Raw genomic sequence first — 4,559 nt, 5'->3', positions numbered from 1 at the left:
AAGCATCGCTGTCTGGTACTGGTGCTGCACCGATCACAGCCACAAAAGCAAAGACCAGGAACACAATATTCATTTTCTGAAAGAAAAGCACCAAAAGTTACAAAAACACCAACAAATGTTCTGAGTATTTACTAACTGATACTTATGGGTCTGTGTACAGAGAAATAAGGGTTTTATACTCACTGCTAGTTCCATGCTGTCGACAAGCTGATGCTTCAAAGTGGATGCTAAGTAGTAGTGTAAGAGGTATTCTGAGCCCCGACTCATCAAATCTAGGTCCTTTTGAGCATATATATGGAGTTTGTATCATCGCTACGGCACGAAGCTCATCCAATGAAAAGTTGCCGCGTGCTTGCTGGCCAGCCTGTGGCAACGCTCCAAGGTATCTAATCTAATGTAAGGACACTTACAGTGCAAAGACACATTGTCACACAAAAGATTAACTCAAAGATTGTATTTAATTTCATTTCTTCCAATATATTTGGTCCCTCAATGAAAGGAGTACTTGTTTATTTATAAACTTACTGTTGATTTTTCATACAGTTTCACTTTCAACCTCAAGTCTCAACTTTCACATTGTAAGATAAGATTCTTATAGGCTCTAGTTACTTTGTAAGCTTTAGTTACTTTTCATCCCTTTAGTCCCCTTTAGTTACCTTTATAACTCTAGTTTCCTTTAGTTACTTTTCAGTTCTTCATTTTCTTTTATTTACCTTTCATACCTTTTATTTTCCTTGCTTATACATACTAAAACTGGATTGATGACTGCTGTATGATGCTGAGGGGAACAGTAGAGACTAGATGTCTGCATTTCCTAAGTAACCAGAAAGCCTATTTACATTTTAACAGAAACATATTGGCCTGTTTCACACTCATGCCTCGACCCACTTAGCATATCCCAAGTTCTGCTTTGTCTTGGAGTGTCCTGCAGAGCCAGGGGGCCCACAACCTGAGATGACCACCTGGCCAGTTTAGCATACTTATTAGCATCACACACACAAGGGAAATGCAACTCAGGCCACCCATTGTTCGGCACCCCTTGATCAAGATCAGAGGGCCTGAGACACATACACACACACACACCTAGATTTTACCACATTCCAACAAGGAAGTGTGAGCTCCGGCTCACACCAAATGGCCAGTAGGATCACAAACTACTGAAGGTTGCACCCCTGGCCAGGGCGGAGCAGACCCAGAAGATAAATGTGATGTGAAAACTTAATTCAGGATTCAGAAGCCGGTATTCCTGCAGGAGCTCTGTCTCTCTGAATCCAGCGCTGTAAGACTCAACCTGTGATCAGACTTTCAGTAAACTTTCTGTTGATTTTAAACAGTCCGCTCCTGTCTTCACTTCTCGTGCTTCCAACAAAAGAATTGGGTATTTTCTAACAACATCATGACTCAGGAAATGTAACATGGAGAGAGTCCACGCAAAAATTATAATAAATGAAGTGGAACTCATTAAGATTAACATCAACAGAAACCAAAATTATCAGCCCTCCAGTATCCTTGTACTGGTTTCAGTACCTCTCCAAAATGCTAGTATTCTCCTGCCCAAAAAGTGATCCCAACTAACACATTGTTACTGAATGTGGTTTTCTGCCCCAGATTAGATTTATTTAACTTTTGTGGGTTATATTTTAAAGATTATCAACAATAAAGTCTGCTCTACCAGTTAAAATACCAAGGATCCAATACAACCAGTAACATGCAGTATTGACTGGCCCCTATGAATGATTACAGCTAATACCTTGATACTGAATGGGACTTTTTGCCACAGATTGCTTAAATTTCCATCTCGTGCGTTATACTTTAAAGAGCCCATGGCATGCTTTTTCTTAATTTTTTGACTTTATCTACAATGTTACAACAGTGAATTATCATCTTAGACATGACCTGAAGCTCAAAAAATGAGGTCTACTTATGGCGTTCTATTAGTTCTACGCAGAAGCAACTTGGCTTATACATGTCTCACTCACTCATGAGAGTTTTTTCTAACAAAAAATTTCTTTGAATGGTCATAATCTCCAGGCAGTTACGCATTCAGTTGAGCTTGGCTGACATCCACCTGTACCATTGTAAAAGTAGAATTTTTTTGACTGCTGGCAGTTTTGTGGATATATTTTCCCTCCTGCTGCTGCACTGTGACCAGAAGATGTGGAGAAAAATACAGGGCCTGAGGTTACTGCATGTCCGGGAATGTTTCTTGTACAGGAACTTACTGTTTTAACTCACGGGGTCCAACCTACAAGCAGCCGACCTGTGAAGCGCCCCATGGCAGTGAATGATCAGCTCCTCAATGCTCGATTCCCCTGGAGCACAGTACCTTTTGATTTGACTGCTTAAGGCCAGTGTGTCTGTTGCATGTGATGTGTCGCTGGTTAACAAGTGGATTAACGATCGATTATGTTATTGTTGGCGCTACACTACCTGTTGGAATTAATTTCACTACTTTGGGACTGTATGTGGTCGCATGAGGGAAGATGCAGCGACCACCAGTTGGATTTACCGACCTTGGAGCTACTTGAAAGAGAGTGATGGTTTCCACTACTCAGTGGGACATAAATTAAAAAAAACACAAGTTGCATGTCTGTTAATGTGTTGTTATTGTAACGTTAGAGAGAACTGTTGTAAGGCTGGAGAAGTTGCTATGTCTGTATTATGGCAGTTAAAATATGGGATTTCTCAGTTACCTGCTTTGTTTAGTGTGTTACACATCTCTTTTCATTGGTACATATGCTGTTGTTTACCTATTTGTGGAGGAGAAATTCAAATGAATTAATGGCGTAGTGGATAAAGCTAATCTAGAGGTACCCAAGATTAAATATTAAATGGCTGGAAATGAGCCAAATGAGCATGCCATGGGCTCTTTAAAGATTATTAACCATCCAATACTTTTGCACCAGTTTCAGTACCTCTAAAATAATAGTATAACCAGTAAATTGCAGTATTCTCCTTGCCAGAAAGTGAATACAACTAATACTTATTACTGAAACGGTTTTCTGCCTGCTACTATAGGAGCACTATTTAAGGAGATGCTCGGGGAAGGGACAAACAACCGTTTGGGCCATACAGGGTGGAGGACTTGCTGGAATTAAAATATCTTATCCTGTTTTTATTTTACAGGAATGTTTCCAAGACGTTCCTACAACTGCTGCCTGATATAAACAAACAAATGATCAAAACATTAGGTTCTTTTTCTCAGGACATGCCTGGACATGAACTAATGAATTGAAACTTTTAGATGACATCTCGTCAGCTAAAGCAAATACTACATGTGTCACTTCAGCACACACGTGGTTATGAGCTATAGGGAAATGGTCAAATATTTGTATTTTCACTTTGGTCTTCAGATATTTGTTTTTCAGCAGCTTGTCCGAGCCCCGAGGGTCAGGCAGACTGGCTGATGTGTTACTTAGAAAACAGAAGAAAATATTTCATCAGCATGTTCAGTAATGCACGAGTTAAAGAGGATTTTGCTCATTTTAATAGCTAAATGTGCTCATATACAACAATGTACAGTATCTTCGTTGTTTCATCCTGGATAGTGGCTCTGACGCTCACTAATCTTTGTACAGTCTCAGGATGCTGGACTTGGGGTGAAACCCACCATGCCCTATTGTTAGAATTGGATTTCAGGAGTTGCAGTTGTTTTATTTACTGTTAGTATTATTTTGCTTTATGATGATAAAGTTTAGTATGACTGTTTGTGTTTTATTAACAGCACCATGTATCAGTATTAACCTGGTTCTTATACATGCATAATAGTTATAATTTTCAGCTGCAGGTCAACTTGTAGTATTTCTTATTTTCTTGGATAATTGTGCAAGAGTAAATTGCATAGATAAGTGTCGTCTTGGAAACTATAGATAAGATACTGTTAATTTATGCTATTTTACAGATGTGAAGTCTTTTCATTCAGCTGACTTCTCAGGACTTGCCTTACTCTCTGCAGGTACTTGGCATATGATCAGATGACAAGAGGGCTTCAGTCCTATAAAAATATTTTTGTATTGTATATCAGAGAGATTTTCACAATTAATCTGTGAGAGAGCATATGCCATAAAACATTTTTTTGGTTTACACACAAGGATTAATGTTTATTTTCTGATGCTGCAGCAAACAGCCATAGAAGCCCTGTTGACAAAAGCACAGGATAATTATTTTAATTAGACTTTTGGTATTTTCAGACACAATTCTCGCACACCATCAATTTCTGGTCTTAGGGTTGAAGAGATCTAAGCAATGTGACCTTAGTGATATTTATGTATTTTACTATATGATGAATTCAGTAAGACCTCCAGATTATGTGCTATAAAAATGAACTCACTGACCCTGAGTATGTGCATACACCAGGTGTGTTTCTTGACCTAATACATAAAGTGTCTAACCAATGTCCATCTGACTAAAAATACCTAACAAGGTCAACCCCTACCTGTGCTTGTTTGCAGATATGTGATCTAGACCAGGTGTGTGTGTGTGCGTGTGTGTGTGTGTGTGTGTCTCAGGGGGCGGCTGGGTCTTGATCAATGAGCGCGGAACAAAGGGTGGGCTGGGTT

General features: G+C 39.3%; 1 long non-coding RNA gene across 1 annotated transcript in view; it reads right to left on the bottom strand.

The window, feature by feature from the left end:
• The window catches only part of LOC109953540 (uncharacterized), a 13,590-nt gene continuing 9,031 nt past the window's right edge, over positions 1-4,559 (bottom strand). The window contains exon 3 of the long non-coding RNA XR_002273926.1: positions 1-76. This is a non-coding gene — a long non-coding RNA (uncharacterized LOC109953540). The remainder of the gene's footprint in view (positions 77-4,559) is intronic.

This window comes from Monopterus albus, unplaced genomic scaffold (genome assembly GCF_001952655.1).
Source record: "Monopterus albus unplaced genomic scaffold, M_albus_1.0 scaffold740.1, whole genome shotgun sequence".
NCBI lineage: Eukaryota > Metazoa > Chordata > Actinopteri > Synbranchiformes > Synbranchidae > Monopterus > Monopterus albus.
The sequence above is the reverse complement of the archived record's forward strand: the minus strand, read 5'-3'. Positions and strand labels throughout refer to the sequence as shown.